Source organism: Serinus canaria, chromosome 1, assembly GCF_022539315.1.
Source record: "Serinus canaria isolate serCan28SL12 chromosome 1, serCan2020, whole genome shotgun sequence".
NCBI lineage: Eukaryota > Metazoa > Chordata > Aves > Passeriformes > Fringillidae > Serinus > Serinus canaria.
In genome coordinates, this window is record NC_066313.1 from 97923471 (window position 1) to 97943656 (window position 20186).

The window sequence follows — 20186 nt, forward strand, 5'->3', positions numbered from 1 at the left end:
TGCAACACATTATTAATTTAATTCTTGAGGTACACATAGAACTTCCAACAAATGAAAAAATGGTCTTTCCTCTAACAAGCTTCCAACTCACATGATAGATGACAGAAGAAGCCTGAGCTGGGGGCAATCACAGAATGGTAAGACTTTCCCTGTATACACTTGAGAATGAATTGACCACAGGATGTACATAGATCATCACATCCTTGATGGCATGTAACCATGTAATCAGTGTCTGATAATGGCTTCAAGACATCAAAGCAATGAGGTTTTAAAACAACCTTCTTGTTAGAGTTGTGGGAACAACAAAATAAGTCATCCTTAAGCTGAAGCCTGGTGTGTTTCTGAAAATGATTGCAAGATGATGCTGCCTGCAGCAATGGGAGAGTGGATTTTTTTTTCTTAACTTTACTTTTTTCCACAGCATTTTTTGTATTTGCTTGTTGTGAGCAGGGAGGGAAAGGGGCTTTTCACAGTGTAAGCTTACAGAAGGTGAATGTCAAAGCTGCATGCATAAGGGGCAGCAGCCAAGCACAGCACCCTGGGAATGGATGAAAAAGTAACAGCACAAGATCTAGCAAGAAAGCAGGGTCATTAAATGCCTTTCCACTACCTTCCCCCTTTCCTCCACCTGCACCTGTGGTAGATCCCATCCATGCCTAACAGGTGAAAGTATTTGGTTTACTGCACAGGAGATGGACATTGTGCATGAGACTGATCCCAGCTGATCACAGACTAACCCAGTGACAGCTGTCAATCAGCCTTCAGAGCAGACAGCACCTGGCACTGCTAACTTCCCAAACCACATTAAAATAAACCATAAACTATTTTCCAAATAAGCAGTTGTTCTAGCTTTTAGAGAGCAAATAAAAGCAGGGAGGAGAAGGAAGGTGGTCTGCAGGTCAGAAAGAGAAGTAGGGACACATGGCCAGAAGATGATCTCACAATTGACTGTGATCTGCTCTTGAAAAATAGTTTCTATTCCATCTGCACCAGTATATTTGATGATAAATGGTACTCCTGGAAGAGTGGCTAGACATCCTAAGACAAAATTAAAGGGTTTATTTGATTATATGGGGTTAAAGCATTTGTGCAGACAAAGCATAATTAAATACCATGCTCTCTTCAGCCCTCAGAATGTTGCTGCAAGGTTATAAGGTATTGTCTTTTTGCCTCCCTTGTGCACTGATTGCATTTTGCCTACACATATGCTCACACACACACAGAGTCTGTCAGCTTGCTGGATTTGCCACTTTTCTCCTAATTTGAAATAGTCTTTCCTTACTGGAAAAAATACTTTTGTATGACTGCTGATAGCTTCCCAAATACTGCTAGTATTCAGGGAACAATGACAGGGAATGGTTTATTCATCCTGTGTGCTTCTGTCACTGATCACACCTAGAGACTGAATCCTGCTTGAAATACAGACATGCTTCCTGACTGTCTGCCTAGAAAAACAGATATCTGAATGACAAAGGCTGAAAGGGAACCTGTGGTATAACCATAGTCTGTAATTTTTTATTGGATTTTAAGTAGGAAAAATTTTTCTGCAGTGCTATATGGCAGGGAAGTCAAGGAGTTTCTGCCCAGCACCTGCTTGATGGCTTTGGAGCCCCAGATCCCAGGAGCCAGATGTATGGAGTCTGCTTTCTCCCTGTGTTCTGCCATACCTGACCTAACACAACTGAACGTTTCACTGCACAGAAGCCAGGCAACATTGTTTTGATGGAGTTTTTAAAGCACATCTGAGTGCTTTGGCACATAATTATTTCTACAAAAGCTCTCCTCAGCTTCTCCATTCTGTGCCTACTTCACTGTCCTTTTCAAGTTGCCTTTTGCAGCACGGCTGCTGAAACTTTGACACGGGAGAAGGCACCTGCTGTTTCTGCAATCACTGTCTACCACCCCGACCGTGCCTATCCAGGGAAGCTTGTCAGCTTGTTATATTGTCCAGTGGGGGGCAAGGATGGCCTTTGGTGATCACCCAGCATGCAGGGATCTTTCTCTGAGCAAGCACTTCTGAGCACAACAGCAACACAAACATATTGACAAAACAGTATTTGAAATAGAAACAGGATTCTGCCACAAACACTCTCAAGAGCTCCTTTCCCCTCTCTGTTGTGAGGAGTTTGATCTCTCTGTGCACCTCTTCCACAGCACACTCAGGGGTTCTGAGTAATTTTAAGAGTTTCAAGTGCATTCCTCCTATGTTTTGAATGCAGACATAATAGTAACATCTCCTCCTTGATTTTCTTGAAGAGTTTTGTTAATGCATTTCATGGTGATTTGACTTGATCTCTACTCCATATTTTTAGGTGGTTTTCTGGCAATAAAGACATATTTTCCCTCATGAGAGAGTGGAGAGTGTTTATTCCTCAGCTCTTTAGATCTGCTTCACCTTACTCCATCTCTTTCAGGACAAGGCACTGATATCAGGGTTGGGGAAATACAGTGCATTAAACTTTCTGAAACAAGGCAGGAGCAAAAAAATCTGGGGTATGATGGTTCTAGCATGGGGTGGCACAACACTGGGGCCACGTCTTGGTGATGGAAAGAAGGATTCAGCAGTCATCACTGCTGAGCCCCTCAGAGACACTTCTCATTCAAATCTGGAGTTGGCATCCACAGCCTGTTTCCCAGAAAACCACCAGCAGTGAAACACACAGCAAACTATAGCATATGTCTCTAAATTCTTGAGAAAAAGTACTCAAAATCCCTTATGTAGGGATACAACAACCCAAACTCCCCGAAGGGAGGGAGGAATGGGGTAAAATGCAGCATGGATGAGGAAGCAAGAGAACCAGATGGGACATCCCCTGCCAGCAAGGTGTGTGATCAGTGAAAGGGTCTCCAGAGCAATGACCTGGCATCAAACATCACCTTGCTGCTGACCAGATATTTTGGCAGTCAATTTGGTGGGGAAGTTTTGTCCTGAAAACTGTTTCCTCATTGCTTCATGTCTGGAATAAAAGCAGGGAGCCTGAGGGAAGTTTCATCCTCACAGGTTCAAAGGCCTTCACATAAAGCATGACTGGAGGTGTCATTAAAGAAAGTTCTTCTTGCCCAGCCTCTGTCTGGTGATCCAGCTTCCCTCTTGCATTCCAGATTCCACTTCATTTCAGTCACCTGAACAGGTAATGCATTATTCCTTCCTGGTCATATACAGATAATGGCCCAGAAGTCTCAAAAATAATGTTGGTTTCAGATTAAGCCAAGCTTAGTTTTTGTCCTGAGCACGGACTTCAGACCATCCCAAGTTACATGTAAGCTCTTTGTGAGGCTGGTTCTGAACTTTCCAATAAGCAAATAATAATCCTCTTTAGATACAGACCCGTGTCAGTGCATCTGCCTTGATTTGAAAGAAAAAGATTGCTAAACTCTTGAATCTAAAACATATTTTTTGCTTCTTAAACTTAAAAACAAAGGAAAAAAAGATGTGTTGATAGCTGCTGTAAGGCAAGAAGAGATCAAAATGTGCTAAAATAGAGTTTCTTTAGCAGTCTGCCAGAGCCTTCAAATTTTTTTCACCGAGAAAGGATTTGGGATAGTAGCAAAGACTGATTCAATCCAGGCAATGAAGGAATTTTTATAATGTTTTGCCACTTTTTGAAGTATCTTAAGCCATATGTAATTCACCGTAGTTCTAACATCTGTCATTTCCTTGGGAATACTTCACTTGTCAGAAATTAAAATGCATTACCACTAATGAGATATTCTGATTTCAGATTGTCGTTTCCGATTCTAAATATAAAAGTAATTGCCAGCACATATGACCCCCCACAACTGAACAATTTTATCTTTATTCTCAGAAGTAGCAACAGTACTTTTGCTTTTTCTTGTAAAAGAAAAGCCTTTACTATAATGACACCCTTACAGTCAAGTGGAAGACATTGCATAGATACAAAGGAATGAAATAAATGCATCAGTGATTTCACAATATTTTCTACATAAAAGAGAAAAAATAACTACAAAAAACAGTTATTTAAGTTCTTATGTACAGTCATATAAGGCAGCTTTTGGGTTTGTTTCCAAATGCATGGAAAAAAGTACCTGAAAGAAGAGTCTCTGAAAACTGAGTCTCAGCTTAATCTCTGAAAACTGCAGCAACAGCAGGCAATGTATGTGCTATTTGTAAATCTCAATAAATGAAGTGTTGTTTCTTTTCATCATACCAATATCTCAATTTGCAAAATACACAGCTATCCATGAGAGAACTTTTAAAACACAAGCAGCAGATTCATGAACAAGCTGGATTTCAGGGATAAATTTTGCCATATGCAAACCTCATATCCATCTCCTGCTCTTCCTTTTTCAGCAGACCCCTTGCAGTAGGCAGAAGTTCCTGTTGGAATCATCATCCATCTAACTGTTTGGCCCCCTCAACCCTGGATACTCTATATTGGATATCCTGCATTTGATATAGAGTATAAGAGATGTCTCAGAAGGGAGTCAACCAATAAGCAGACTTTTAAAGACTCTCCCTTTATCTAGCACATGTAGTTGGAGTTATCTAAATAATTGCTGCATTTAAACAGCCTGATCCTATTCTGTAATTTAATGCCTCTGCACATGTCTATACATTACTACACTCCTCTGCATAGCCCCTTCAGAGTTTTACAAGTTGTTTTTAGATGAGTATTTGAAAGTGTATTGATAATAGTGAGTAAATAAGTAAGAATATTTCTTCACTACTTACTACTTGGTACTGAGAAACTGAATTTTGAACAAACTGCTCTGGTTTATACTAATAGGAAAATATTTCAGAATAAAGCAGACTACTGGATATCTGGTTAGATCAATATTCAGACAGACACTAACTATGTCCCCTTTTCCCATTTCATCTGAAAGACAAGAGAATTTGGGCGGATTTTTACCCAAATTCTTCTCCTTTTCCTGAGGATAAGACCATGTGAGGAGATTAGGAGAGAAGGGATTTTCTTGGGTCATCAGATCTAGCTTTCTGTTATCCCTATTAGCCATGTCACACACATTTTTCCATACAGAGACAAGTATCTAAGTTTATTTTTCACTCATATCAGTGATTATCTACTGGTTAGGAACACTGGGCTCATTTCCACTGGGAAATTATTCTTGTCCTTGTTTATTTCCAGTTCTTGTATCAGCATTTAGGTCAGTTAAATGCAGTGAGGTCCTTTGGTTAGCTGCCAGAAAATGGGCTTTCCTCTCTTCTGATTCTCCTCTCCTTCTTACCCCTTGTTCTTCAGAAAGAGCAGATCATCACAACCATGTGCTGTCTTTTGGGTGGGACCTTATCAGTGGTTCTCAGAGGGTAAATTAGACTTTTCCAGTGTCTGCTGAAAGCATTCTGCTTGATCCAGCCACAGGCCCCGTGCTGGCCTTCCCACAGTTCCATCTCAACCTGCCCACCCTGCAGCTGCCTAGAATAACAAGGTCTTGTTCCTTCTTCCTTTGTTTCCAGCTGATGAGCTCCAGCTCACAGCAGGAATTTTAGCTACTTAGCGACCTTGTAATTTTGACTTCTATCATGTCATTATTTCTTTATTCCGTCAAGATTTAAAGTAATCCTTTTGTTCCTGTAGTGTTCCTCCCTCCCAGCTGTCACCACCAAGAACTCATCAGCATGTTTATACTTTTTCTGCCAAACTCCAAGATATTTCTGAGTCCCATATCCAGTACCCAAGGAATTCAGTTCTTCTTTTTTCTACTACTGATTAGTTCCCCTCGCCCTTTGCATTTTGTTTATCAGACATTTTCTTAGTTATCATATACAAATTAACATACAAAACTGCACCCTTATTAATCATTTCCAGTGAGGAAATGTTTAACCTAAGTCCAGGCAGATTGAAGCTATTTCACTCCCCTTTTATCAAAATTTAATTGAATCATGAGGGATAAGTATTAAGTTAGACTGACAAAATCTACTGTCAGGAGATGGCAAATCTACATTGTGTTTTATACCATTCCCCATCTGGTTCCTTGCCTTTAGTTATGCTTTTAGAATTATGGGATGAATAATGCCTCAGTTTCTAACTTGAGTGCATTCAGCATTTTGAATTCAAATTTGTTTATGGGAATTGGCATATTTTATAATCAAGTTAAGAATTACTGGGCTCACTTGAAAGCATGATAATGCTTAATTATTTTTAAGGTTTTGTGTGATGTAATATATCTATTTGAGCACCTATTCTGCTGAATAAACTTCTTCTTTGATTTAAAGTACATTGTGAAGTCTAAGTGAGTGCCATTTTTCCACCATCATAACCTTCTTGATTTTCAATTTGTCTTTTTTTGTTGTTGATCTGCTCTTTCATTTTTAACTGATCAGTCTAAAGAATACCTGCTTCTCTATATAGAGAAATACACAGAGAAAATCCAGGAAAATTGTGCCTAGCTGTTTTTTTCAATGGCTCTTCTTTCTGCATTTGAGAAGGGAGTTTCCTCATTCATATTGCAATTCTTGAAATATTTTTAACTTCAAGAAGTACTCAAATATTAAACTACTTAAATGCATTCACACAAGCAAGCGCAGATATTAACACAAGGGGAAAAAAACAGCCAAAGATGTGTGTGAATTAATTGTGAATCACACAGTACAATGGCACATCTGTTTTTTTAAAACTAGCACAAAAAGCCCTTCTCACTGCCATCCTTACAAGTGTCTCCATAATCACCTGGAGCATTTAGCTTCCCACTTGGGAGAAGTGGAGGATTTGACCTAGTTGCTAGATTAAAGGGAAACAAGACAGACAAAGGAAGAAGCTGGAGGTTTCCAAGACAAGATGTTGCCGGGGTGACAGGAATTTGCTCATGCAATCCTCTCCACCACACTTGAAGTATTCCAGAGCTGCTTCATGTGCCTGCACACAGAAATAAGTGCATACACCCAGGTCTTGAGAATGTTATTTCCAGACAAGGAGAAAGACAAGATGCTGTGTTCAACACTGTTTTCAGCTCATTTTGTTCCTTATGCCTTATCAAACCAAATATTCTATGTCAAAAAAAAAAAAAATTAAAAAAGAAGAATGGGGTAATCTTGGTTTGAGAGAGCTCTTCAGGTGGTCAAGATGTTTTGTTACTATTTCCAGAATGACATCATTTGAGCAGAGATTTAATATTTCATACTGGACTTCATAGTACTGAAGAGTTGTAGAAAAGCAAACATACTTTTTAAGTGTGTATTCATTCATATTTCACCTTATCGGTATCCAATCAAAATAAAATATTTGTTATAAAAGACTACACAGTAAAACTCCTTAAGAGTAAGACAAATGTTAAGATTTGAACCATGTGGAGCTTCCCTGGCCCTGCCTGGACTCATACCACAGGTCCCTGTCCCCTGTGGAACACTCAGCATCCTGGGCATTGTCACGTCCCTGTCCTGACTGCCCCTGTGTTTTGTGTGAACCTCAAAGTCACATTGCAGCAGTTCCTCTGCTGCTGCCAGGTGGATTCTAGATGTGACTCCCTGCCTTGCTTCCTCTGGGACTGTTGGTGGATCCTGCCATGGTCACCAACCCACCCCTGCTCAGAGCCTGTGACAGTGCCCAATGCAGGGGGCAAACTAAACCCGAGCTCCAAAGGCACCAAGGGATGACAACTCTGTGCAAAGAAAGCTCAAGCCCTGTGGGAGCTGTGATGAGAATGAGTCTTCTTCTCTCTTTCCTTCCTCTGGACAGCTCTGATTTTCCAGGCTGGGGATCAGTCCAACTCGGCCCAGTCTGTCGGGAGCCTGACACAGCTTTTCTGTTGGTCTGTCCTTTGAGCAGGAAGAATTATGGTGGCATATGCCTTGCAAGCCTTGCAAGCCAGTGGAGAGGTTTATTCTGCCTGGGAAGGTGCTTCACTTGTCATATTACAACCACCACACCATAGCAGCTACCAGTCATGCTTCTGAGCTGCCCTGGGCATCTACAGGGCCCAGGAGAAGCCAGCAGCGTGTGAAGCTTGATTTCATCTCAGAAACACCCAAGTAGGTCTCTGCATGCTGATTGCTACAGACCTTAGCACACCACAGGGTGTAAGAAACTAACCTCAGTTTCCATGGGTGCTCCATAAAGCGTCCCTTTCCTCAGACTGTGCTTCTAGTTCTAGTCTTTGTTTTTCATGGCCAGTCATTATTTACCCTGTTGATTGATGCAGAAAGCAGTGAGGATGGGGTGCTTTTGGCATCAAGAAACTTTTAAAAAAAACTTCATTAAGAAAAGCCAGTGATGTGGTTTGTCTGAGACCCATATGGACAGAACCAAAAGACCTGTTAGACCCCCTAGTAAGGTTGAGACCAGAATAATCTCACATGCTATATTTTCATTATGAAAATGCACCTCAGCAGAGGTGCACTACTTGAGCATGTCTTACCTGGGTTTTTGTGAGAACTCTCAGTGAACTTCCCAGCACACCTAAGTTTTGAAGGACTCACACAGAAAGGGGCAGAAACAGGTCCAGCCTGCCACAGGCACTCTGTCATTGTGACTGTGTTGTGGTGTTACACAAATGCAATCCAAACAGTCCCAGAGCTGTTCAGGCACGTACACCCAAAGGAAATGCAGTGTTCAGAACAGAGGCATTACACTTGCCTTGCATCATGGCATACAGCCCAGCCCAGCTGCCTTTTGCACAACCTGGCCCCAGAGCCTCTGGATTCCTGACTGCACAAGCAGCTCCCAGTGCTCAGCAGCAGAGCAGAAGGGCAGAACACAGCTGTGCATTCCCCACCTGCCCCTAAAGGCAGCTCCCCTGGTCCCCAGCCCTGCCTTATTATGGAGCAGGGTTCCTGTAGGGCATAGAGGAGGCTTTCTGAATCCCTGGAGGAGGAGGAGATGAGGTCAAAGATGATGCTGGAGTGAAGAGCTGGAGCAGGAGAACTCATTGTATGACCTTGAATTGCATTGTTCACTGTGGAGACACATCACAGGCTCCTCACCTCTCCTTTGTTCCTGCTCCAGCTGAGCACTCAATGTTCCAATTCTTCCTAATCAGCATCACCCTTTGTAAGCAACACAAAACGTTTCCCCTTTTCTAGATACATCAAAATAATGCCTTGATTTAATCTCCTTTTTGCAGAGAAACAGAGGGAGAAAGACCTTCTTCCATCTCTGTCCCTATACTAAGATCTGTTTAGTGCAGCCTTATTGACAACACTCAGAAAAAAATCTAGCTCGCTGCCTTCAGAACTGGAAAACAGGACAGTCAGGAATAGCATAAAATCTATGCTGTCACCCCTTAAAAAGCCCTTTAACAGACAGCTCTTAAACCCATCATCAGAACAGAGGCATGTCCAGGCAGACAACGGCTTAAGATGCTGTGTGACAAGGTTACAAATCCTAGGCCCTCTGTCTCATTTGCTCTGAAGTTTTTCTCCATAGTCTTGGACTCACTAAGTAACTGCAAACACCCACTGAAGAGAGATTGTCTTCTTGAAATGAGGGTCTGGTACTGGGTGACACTCAGCACTAGTGGAACCATAGTTAAAATACCCCAGCTGGATAGAGACAATACATGTCTGCTAGACAATAAATGTATTTTTGCAAGCATTTTGTATTGGAAGTCCTGAAAATCATGCAATATGGTTACTTAAATGCTTGGCTCAGCTACTGAAAAGAGACAACTTCAGATATGAAAAGACAGTGTCAGTTTGTGGGAACTTAATTCCGTGGTCTGATGGTCTTTGGGGCAGCATAAGAGAACATAAGTATAAGAAAACAGGCAAGAAAGCAGTGATCTTGACAAATGCCACAGGAACTTATTCTAATTAACTAAATTTAATTACTGGAGTCAGACAAACTATCTTTTTACAACGAGCCAACAAAATCAATACCAAGGATTAGTCATAGCAAATTTAGTAGTGCTGCCTGTTGGGAAAGTGGCCGGACATTTCTTATTAGAAAACCTGCTTCTGATCTAAATATTCCTTGCACAGCTTCAGCAGTCTGAACTGAAATTGTCCATGTGTGATATCTAATTTTGACTAATTTTTCCAGAAAATGCTATAAAAATGAGTATAACCATTTCCAAGAATCAAAGCAGTGAACAGGATACTGCTTAGCCATGTAACTTTCCAGGACAATTATTTTCACCTTCTTACCCTCTGCTTCAGAGGGGGTACTTAAAATGCAGTAGAAAGTGGAAGCTGGCATCAGAAACTGGAATTCTGCTTCCCACAGGGTCTAGCTAAACTCAGCTAAGCTTCACAGTCCTCAGGCACTCCACAGATGCTCTGAAGTGTTTGACAGCTGAAATGCCCAGAGGTACAGCCCTGCCTGAGGACAGTGCACCCATTTCCCTCACTGACGCAATCCAGGAAACTTCTCAGCTTGCAGGAGCACTGGGAAACTCCCCTGAACAGCTGCTCTGAGTCATTTGGGACCTACCTGGAATAAACAAAGAATTTGTACTTAATTGTACCTTAGGTGGCACTCAAGCAACCCGAGGGAGGGAGCAGCTCTTTATGAATAAGAGATGCAAATCAAAATAACAAGAAATAAAAAGACTGGCCAGGTACAGCAGATTCAGACCTAGGCCTGGGACAGGAAGAAGAGGAGGCTGGGGCAGAGGAGCCAAAGGACCAAAAGCTCAAGGGCTGGGCCCATGGGAACCTCAGGAGGTCAAACAGGGCCAAGTGCAAGGTGCTGCACCTGGGTCAGGACAATCAGCAGTATCCAAAGGAAAGCTGGACAAGAGTTGGCAAAGTTAGACTGACAAAATCTACTGTCAGGAGATGGCAAATCTACATTGTGTTTTATACCATTCCCCATCTAGTTCCTTGCCTTTAATTATGCTTTTAGAACTATGGGATGAATATTGCCTCATTTTCTAGCTTGAGTGCATTCAGCATTTTGCAGCCCAGAGAGCCACCTGCAGCCTGGGCTGCATCAAAAGCAGGGTGGCCAGCAGGGTGAGGGAGGGGCTCCTGGCCCTCTGCTCTGAGCTCATGAGACCCTGCATGCAATGCTGCATCCAGCTCTGGGGTCCCTGGCACAGGAAGGACACCAGCTTGCCAGAGTGAGTCCAGAGGAGGCCAAAAATGACCAGAGGGCAGCAGCACCTCTCCCATGAAGACAGGGTGAGAGAGATGGAGTTGCTCAGCCTGGAGAGAAGGCTCAGGGGTGACATTATAGCACCTTCCAAAAGGGGGCTACAAGAAAGCTGGGGAGGAACATTTTTACAAGGATGTGTAGTGATAGGACAAGGAGTAATGGCTTTAAACTGAATGATGGTAGGTTTGATTAGATATTAGGAAGAAACTCTTGACTGTGAAGGTGGTGAGGCACTGGAACAGGTTGGCCAGAGAGATGGTGGATGCCCCATCCCTGGAAATATTCAAGGTCAGGCTGAACAGGGCCCTGAGCAACCTGGTTTAGTTGAAGATGTCCTCGCTCACTGCAGAGGGGTTTGGTCTAGATGACCTTTAAAGGTCTGTCTCAAACCATTCTATGATTTTATCTCGAGACAAGCACCCAGGTGGTGTCTCTAGGCCATATTCTGTGAAGACTCTCACACATATCAGTGTCTTCTCCAAGGTGCTTTCCATGTGGACAAAATTCCCTCAGCAAAAGCCAGACAGAAACTTCAATGCAGTCCAAGAGGTTCCTGAGTGCAATGAGGAACTCCAGGACAAGGGGAAGAACAGGGACTGGAAGGAAGCAGAGAATATGGCACATCACAAGGCAGGAGAAAATACTGCTGTGAGTGACAGAAAAAAGATTAATATTTCTTATAAAAGCAGAATTCTAATCAATACATGTTAAAATGTCAGGCAAAATAGACACATTAATTTTATTAATCCTCTTCTCTTCTAGTATGTGTGCTGGCTATTCTTGGCCCACAACAGAGGAGGCAACCAAGCTTTATCCAACCAGACAACGAAGCCATCAATAATCCTGTCACCACTCTGCCTGAGGGAATTCTCTCCCAACCCATTTAAGTCTCAGTGAGCTTAGGAATAACTGTCAGAGCAGACCTTGATGATCTTTCTAGTAATCTTTTCAGGCCACTGGGGAAGAAATAAAATTGAACATTTTATTATCTGACATGCTGGGCGTTTGGGCTTGGTTGTTTTTTTAATTTCATATTTGAGAAATCCAGCCTTCTAAGGACTGTCTTCAAAATCTTTCTACTCATCTCCTTGGGTGATGCCTTCCAAGGGAAATATAACCATGATCATACATGTCTACAGAAATGGCTGTTGAACCATTTTTTGTCACTTCCCTGCTGGAGAGGAACATTCCTCCATCCCAGTGAGGAGAACTGATTGGAGTTTTAAACAGTACCACCTGTTATGTTGATTAAATATTCACTAGAAGACAATTTAACCTCCTCTGGCTTACTTTACCCTGAGGTGGACAAAAATACCTCATATTTGCTCCACCTGGGGGAGCAATCACCTCTGAAACGATCACAGGTATTCCAGCAGGAATGATCTGTCTTCAGCCTCAACGTATATTGCGCAAACTCTTAGCACAAGTTTGTGCCCCAGAGCATCTCTTTCCTGCCAAAATTTAGTCCTAGTAATAAAATAAAAAATTAAAAAAAAAAAAGGAGAGAGAGAGAGAGAAATGAGGAAAGCACAATAGGTGCTGCTGTATTTCAGTAGTTGTCCAACAATTGGGCTTGAAATGTTGCGGGGCATACAAACACTGAGAGGTGAACAAAGTAATCTCCAGTCTTTATTGATACTAGGTTTCCCTGTAATATCTACCTGTTGTGGGAGAAGGCCAGCTTATTTCCTCTGTCTCCTCTCCTGTGAATCTAAATCATGAAAATGCATGAAAAAAACACAGCAAAAGCAATTCAAACATGAATTAAGTCATGCTTTGTAAAAAAGTGACATAAATTTGCATGGACAAGAAGGCCAGACACAGGGAAAGCATTAGAATGCAGCACACAGACAGGCAACTCTCTTAGTTTATTCTCAAAATAATTTAGCTTTAGTGTTCTAAAAAAGCAGGTGTCATTGTACAATACTGAATCAGACATGCAGAGCTGTGTCTGGTGAGAAGCTCAGCCAGCAGTCCAACCTGGCATTCCTGGGATTTTGCTTCATCAGACAGAGCCCCTGATGTGTCTGCTCCTTGTCCATAGCAGTCATGAAGACAGGCATTGCCAGTACTACACCATCTCCCTTCAGCTTCCCTGTCTGCACTGGTGGGAAAGGAGCCATGAAACACCTGGAGACACAGTTAATGCTGTGAGAATCTCAATTCATTCTTCACAAAATAGGTTGAAAACCTGCAATTTTGTTTAAATGGATGCTAGCTATCAGATAACCTGATTTCTTTCAGGGCAGGTTTCTAGCTGACTCCCATCTTGGGGAAAAACCATGGTGCAAGGACTGTTCCATAGCCACCTTTAGAAAACTGCTGCTGTGGTTTCAGATGTAGCAATGGACTAATCCCATTTCAGACAAGTATAAGGAGAGGGAGGGGAGAACAGAAACCCCCTTTCCTCTCTTCATCTCTAATTGCAGCATTTAATGGTGTCAGTTGTGCAGTGGTCAAGTCTGGCCAAGAGCTCCTCACATAAGTTGCTTCATGGCAAAGAAGGAACCTCAGGAGATAAAAGCCCAGGCAGGCATCACACCTGTGACTGTCTTCCCTTGGCAGGCACACCTGGCTCTAGGGAGTGGAAGGGTCTCCTTAAGGAAACTACAGCAAGCAGTGCCAATAACTTTTTTCCCTATGCTAGGTCGGTTTAGATTTGCTGCCAATTTTTTTATTTGGAGCATTGTTACAACACTTTGATACAAGAAAATAATCGCTGATGGGAGCTAGTAATTATCTGTTGCAGAGATCACAAGAAAAGAAAGAAATGATAAAACACGGCTGTGGTGTAGCCCATTAACTTGATGCCTTCAAATTCTTCTCAGCTTTCATCTCTTTTTCTTTTAGTTACTGCTACTCACATCTGTGTGGCCTCCTGTGGTTCCTGATCCCTTCCATCCAAAAGGCATATTTTAAACCTTAGAACAGCGTCAGGCTTTTTCCTAATGAACAATTGTCAAAAAATTGACAACTTTTTAAAATCACTGAATAGCCTTACCCTCTGGCTTATCTTACTTCCAGCTCCCAAACATCTCCTATTCATGTAAGAATCAAATAGGGATTATTTTTGCTTTCATACAATGTGTCTTCCTCGTCTTATTCCAAAACACATTTGTTTTCATCCTTGTAGAAATAAAAAATGCAGCTGTTCTTTATAAGAACATGAAGCTTTAGCAGAAAAAAACCTCATGGGGCTCATATGTCTCTGTTCCCTCTAGTCCTAGTCTCTTCCTTTCATCCTTGGGAAGAGAATACAGACAATATGGCTGTTTGAAGGACACTAAAACCTTTTCTTTTCCACCCCCAGGTGGCTGAAATGCTCCCCAGTTAATGGCATGAGGAGTTTTTCCTTGCAGCTGCCTTGATGCACAGGTGCTTGGCTCTCTGCATAGGACTGGTTTGCTGGTGACAGGACAGAGCTGTGTGCTCTGTGCCCCACCCCTGAAAGTCCCCAGATGAAACAAGAGCAAAGATTTGGATATTTAAGCAGCACATGCTCTCTAACCCTGATGCCTGTGAATAAACACAAAGTTTAAATGCCAAAGCTCTCTCAGCCTCATACTTTTGTCATCCTGAGCTATTTCACTGTGATAAATTGCATTAGTGCTTCTGTGTCTCTCATGGCCAAGGCCAGCCTCGATCTACAGACCCACCAGTTTTGGTGACACTCATGCCCAGATTTTCAGAGTGTGCTAAAATCTTTGTAATATCTGGTTCCATTTATATCAAAGAGGAGATCTGGCTTCTTAATGGGTCCATCATAGTGAGACCAGAGAAAGTCTAATGAAATCCATGCTGGGATATTTCATTATCTTGCAGGCAATAAAACCATCAAAACAAAGCCATTCATTATCTTTCCTATTAGGGAAGAAAACAAGTGATCTATATCATTTAGATTATCTCATTGTCCTCCCTGTTCAAAAATGATAGTAGCATAATGAACATTAAAAAAGGCAATGTATATTATTCACTTGTTTCTTTCCACAGTAAGAAAGCAGTGCCTTAGAAGGAAGAATAAGCTGGAGGGCTCAGCTGCATAAAAATTGCCTATTTTACAGCTCATTGCATTGTTAAGTAACATTATAGTGTAATTTGGCCTTTGGGATATAGTTTTACATAGGGTAGACTAGCACTTGCAAATTTTTTTTAATATTCTTTTCACCCAAATATGTTACACAGAACCAAATTCAATATTTGAATTTTCAAATCTGCACTAAGTGGAAATGATTATGAGCATACATGACAGTAGGCTGCTTCTGGACTCCAAAACCATATTTTTTTCTAAAGTGATATATTAAACACTTCAGAATTGCTCATCTCTACTGTCTATCTTTTTAAAACAGATTGTAACATCTTTATGATAAGAGCTCTGTCACATTGACATGCCATAAGGCTGTGATTCTAGTAAAAGATTTGGGAGGTTAAAAAAATACAATTATTAGAATAATTTTTGTCTTGTTTTCATAAGAAAAAAATTATTTCTATGACTTCAGCATTTTCCCCTATCCCTTCCTCAGTCTGTCAGTTCTAACAACTTTCAGGAAATTTTCAAACAAGTGCAGCAAAGAAACATGTGTGTCAGAAATGTTGAATTCCTCCAAACTTCATGGAAATGGGTTAGAAATACCAAGGTAAAAGGCAGTTATTACTGCCAAAAGACACCAGAGAGTTGGGCAAGTGCATTGGCTACACTGCTACCAAAGCAAGCCTTGGTAGGAGCACTTCTTGCCTGAAGTCACAGGCAACTGCTCTGGGGCTCACCCTTCATCTCTGATAGCAATGAGAATTTAAAGAAAAAGGGTTTAAAAAGGGCATTTAATGTGCTCCAAAGCACACATCTTCCACAGCAGTCTAGAGCACTGGGCACAAATAAAAACAACACCTCAGCTGCAGAGTCACCACTGGTAGCATGGGAAAGAGACTCAGTGTGGACCCCGTGCTTGATGAAGATTACACTAGAAGTAGACCAAGGCAGCTGTGGAGTAGGTTTAGCCAAGGTTTGAATTCAGCAAGGCTAGGATTTTGCATCTAGGGAATGCCTTTTCACAGTTTCCATGACATTTTTATTTCAATTAAGCCAAAATGAGATTCTAGTCTCCTTGGCTGTGGGACATAACCTGAAGCAAAACTCTATTGCTTAGAGGCAGTGACTGAAATCAAATGGAAACTCAGGAGAATGTGTCATCACATTGCCCATTTCTAGATGACTAAAGAAAACAGCATATAAAAGAGCAGAATCATATATTTTACTTTCAGACTGGATTCTCCTACAAATAAATAGCAAAATCCCCAGCTGGTAGTAAGGACAACCAGACTGTGTGAACCTGGAACAAAAATGTTCCAGGTTCCCCCTAATAAGAAATTGCCCTACAAAGAATATGACCAGCAAACATCATTTTTTAGAAAGCTCACTTGCAATAAGACTTTTTTATTTAGTAGAAGAAATTGAAACTGGGAAGCAAATAGTGATATTTCATCTCAGAAGGGGCAGGGAAATTCTGGGTTATGTTCTGGAATTCAATTCTTAATAAACTAATGCATTATTAAATAATTAGTAATTCAGGCATCTAAAATGGTTATCCTATGGTAGCACCTCAGTCCTGTGTTACAGATTCACTGTAATATACAGATATTTAATTGTAAATTGGCAATAGAAGGTCCTTTGTGGTAATTTACCTTTAAAGCAATTAAGTTCTTAATGCCACTGCAGCATAAATTTTTCCAACCATTTTCAGCTTAGCTGAAGGGAGAAGGCCAAATGTTACCTTTGGGCACCCAAAGCTGGAGGTAAGGAATGGGAACAAAACCTCTGCCTTGGATTTCTGGAGGGTGTACTTTGGGCTGTTCAGGACACTGGTTCAGAGAGTTCCTTGGGGAACAGCCCTTAGGGGTCATGGAGGCTGGACATACTTTAAATAAGGAAATGGAAATCTTGATGGCACAGGAGCAGCTCATCCCTATGTGCTGAAAAGTAAGTCAGAGAGGAAAACCAGTCTGGCTAAACAGGAAGCTTTCCCTTGAACTCAGGGGGAAAAAAAGAGAGTTTAAGGTATTTGGAAGAAGGGGCAGGCAATACATGAAGGGTACAAGGATGTCATTAGGTCATGTAGAGAGAGAATTAGAAAGGCAAAAGCTCAGCTAGAACTGAATCTAGCCACTGCTGGGAAAGATAATAAAAAAGTGGGTTTATGAATGCATTAACTACAAAAGGAGGGCTAAGGAAAATCTGCATCTTTTGTTAGATGGTTACAAGGGTGAGAAAAGGACTGAGATGGAAAGGCTGGAAAATGCCTTCTTTGACTCAGTCTTCAACAGAAAGACAGGTTATCCTCCAGGCAACTGGCCCTGTGAGCTGGTAGACAAGGATGGGGAGCAGAATAGACACCCTGCCATCCAGAGGAAGTAGTTAGTGACCTCCTGTGCCACTTAGATGCTCACAGGTCTATGGGGACAGATGGGATCCAGGGAACTACAGGCCTGTCAGCCTGTCCTCAGTGCTAGGAAGGTGATGGAGCTGCTCATCTTGAGTGGCACATCATGTGGCACACACAGGTCAACCAGGGATCAGGTCCAGCCAGCACAGCCAGCCAGCACAGCCAGCATTTAGGAAAGGCAGGTCCTGATTGACCAACCTGACCTCCTTTTATGACCAGGTGTGACCTGCCTGGTGGGTGAGGGGAAGGCTGTGGATGTGCCTGCCTGGAGCTCAGCAAACCCTTTGCCACATCTCTCACAGCATTCTTCTGGAGCAGCTGGCAGCCTGTGCTTTGGATGGGTGGCCGCTTCACTGGGTTAAGAACTGGCTGATGACTGAGCCCGGGGAGTGGTGGTGAATGGAGAAAAATCCAGCTGGTGGCTGGTCACCATTGGGGTCCTTCAGGCTCATTATTAATCCTATTTAATACCCTTAAGGACTGTTGATCTGCTGGAGTACAGGAAGGCTTTGCAGAGGGATAGGGATTTTTTTGGGGTGAAGCTGTGTTTTTATTAGATCAAGATATATTGCTGGGAACAACAAACTCAATTTCAAGTACACAAACTCTCCTTCAGATGACCCAAAAGCTTGTCAAACCACTTCTAAATAAGTATTTCCATTTCATGAAAACTGTTACATCTGCCATCAAGTTTGCTTCTCCTCTAACTCCACAGTCAGTGTTAACCCATGTGCAAAAAGTCAGCAAGGCAGAGGGTATTAGTTCAGACAGCAGCAGAAACCCATTCATTTATCAAGCTCATGTTCCTGAACACTACAGCAAATATTACCAGAATTTTTTAAGCCTGTACAGTAGAAACAAAAATTACATAAATTAGCAGCCTTGTAAATTAAGGCTCCATGCTGTTAATGACCAAAACAAACAGACTGGGTAAGGGTCTTTTTTATCTTTTTCACACTCACATATTCTTCTCACACAATGAGATGACCAACAGAGGTTGAACAAATCATCTTGGGATGAGCAGTTTCAGAGGACTGCCGCTGGCACATTTTAATTTGTACCTAGATTTTTACTTTATACAGCCATATTTTAAGCTGTGATCTTTTACATTTGCAGCGCTACAACTATATAAAAAGCACACAAGCATGACCATTGTGTGATCCCTCTGACCCACCCTAGTAAGCTTTCTGTCAAAATTCTCAAATAAAACAATCCCAGGAGTTTTTCTACACACTTCTCAAATTAATAGGCAATCATGTCTCTGCTCCCCAGCAAAGTCAGAGCTGCATTACCCTGAGTAAAGAGCAGATCATTACATTTATAGTCTCATCCCTAGTTCACTTAGCTATGTGAGCAGCAAATCTCCTAGTTCCTGCCCCTCAGGAGATCTGATTCTCTCCTGCTCACAATATTACACTGCTATCTAACTTTGTGTAGCCAGGATAGCTCTGTATCTTCAGTGAGGGGGAGAGAAATCTTTGTTGGTCAAAACCTATCTTTCTTAAAACTCATGTAAAACTGAAAGGAGATAGTCTCAAAAGTGACATCCCTGTAAGTTTGTAAACAAAAGTTTGGCAGTAAGATAACATACACAGAACAATCTTTAAATTGTTAACCTGCTTCAAACTCAACTATACACTGGCACTGTCCAAACTTTGTAAAAATGGCACATTATGTTCCCAAGACTAAACACAGGGGAAGTACATTAGACAGGCCAAACCTTAGAAGTCAGTGTTTTGACTGTTCAAAATTTTGGATGCCTTTTCAATTTCTCAAACCTAGAAACTCAACCAAGGCATATTAGGCAGGTATGTTAAGAAGAGTTCAAGCTCTTCCAGGCATTGGAACTATGCTGAGAACAGTTTACTGTTATGTGTACAGGCTTCCTTCTATACCTTTTTGGGATAAAATAAATTTAAATCCTGGGTAGGACAGATGATGAGTAGCACATCCAGCAGAGGAAAAGATAATAAGCTAGTTCCTGAGGCTGGACTAGCAGCAGCACAAACTGGCACAGGCTCTCACAAGCCAGCAGGGACAATAACTGGATGGACAAAGCAATGATGCAGCAACATCCATCCACAGGGGAGAAAAAAGAGGGGAGGTGCTGTCACTCCTTCCTGTTCAGAAAGTGAGTGTGTTTTTCAGTTCCTTAGGAAGAACTACTCAGTGGTATCTTTGTAAAGGCTCCTGGCTGTTGATACTTGCAACTGAAAAGGGAAATGGAGGAGAATCCTCTGGATGAAGTAGAATGTTGAAAAAACAATGCTTCAAATCAATGATTACAAGTGGCCATTCTCTTGGGATCATTGAAAAAGAGGGATGTCCAAGTTGAAGTGGACCCATTTCCTCTATGACCTCGTTAATTCCTCTAAGGTCATGAAATAATCTCCAATTAGAAGTTTTCTTGTGAATAACGAACACTGGAGGATTCCAGGGACTGTTTGTTGGACTAATGTGGTCTTTCTCAAATTGTTCTTTCACTAAATGTTTCAGAACAGTCATTTTCTTCCAGGGGCCACTGGTCCACCCATACTGGGTCATTCACTTTCCAGGTTAATTTTAGGGTGCACTACCCCAGAGGAAAGGGTTCAAGACTGACTTGCCCAAAACCAGAAAGCCTCTTTTTGATGGCACTGATTTAAGAAAGGGGAGTCCTGTGCTCTGGCTCCTTTTCCAATGACAGTTTCTGTCTTTTGTTCAGTATCTATTTAAAATTCATACATAGCCTAAAGAC

At 41.8% G+C, this 20186-nt stretch overlaps 1 long non-coding RNA gene across 1 annotated transcript in view; it reads right to left on the minus strand.

Moving 5' to 3' along the window:
• The window catches only part of LOC108961969 (uncharacterized), a 15028-nt gene extending 6608 nt beyond the window's left edge, over positions 1-8420 (minus strand). Inside the window, exon 1 of the long non-coding RNA XR_001990389.3 lies at positions 8335-8420. This is a non-coding gene — a long non-coding RNA (uncharacterized LOC108961969). The remainder of the gene's footprint in view (positions 1-8334) is intronic.
• Between the last annotated feature and the right edge of the window lie 11766 nt (positions 8421-20186).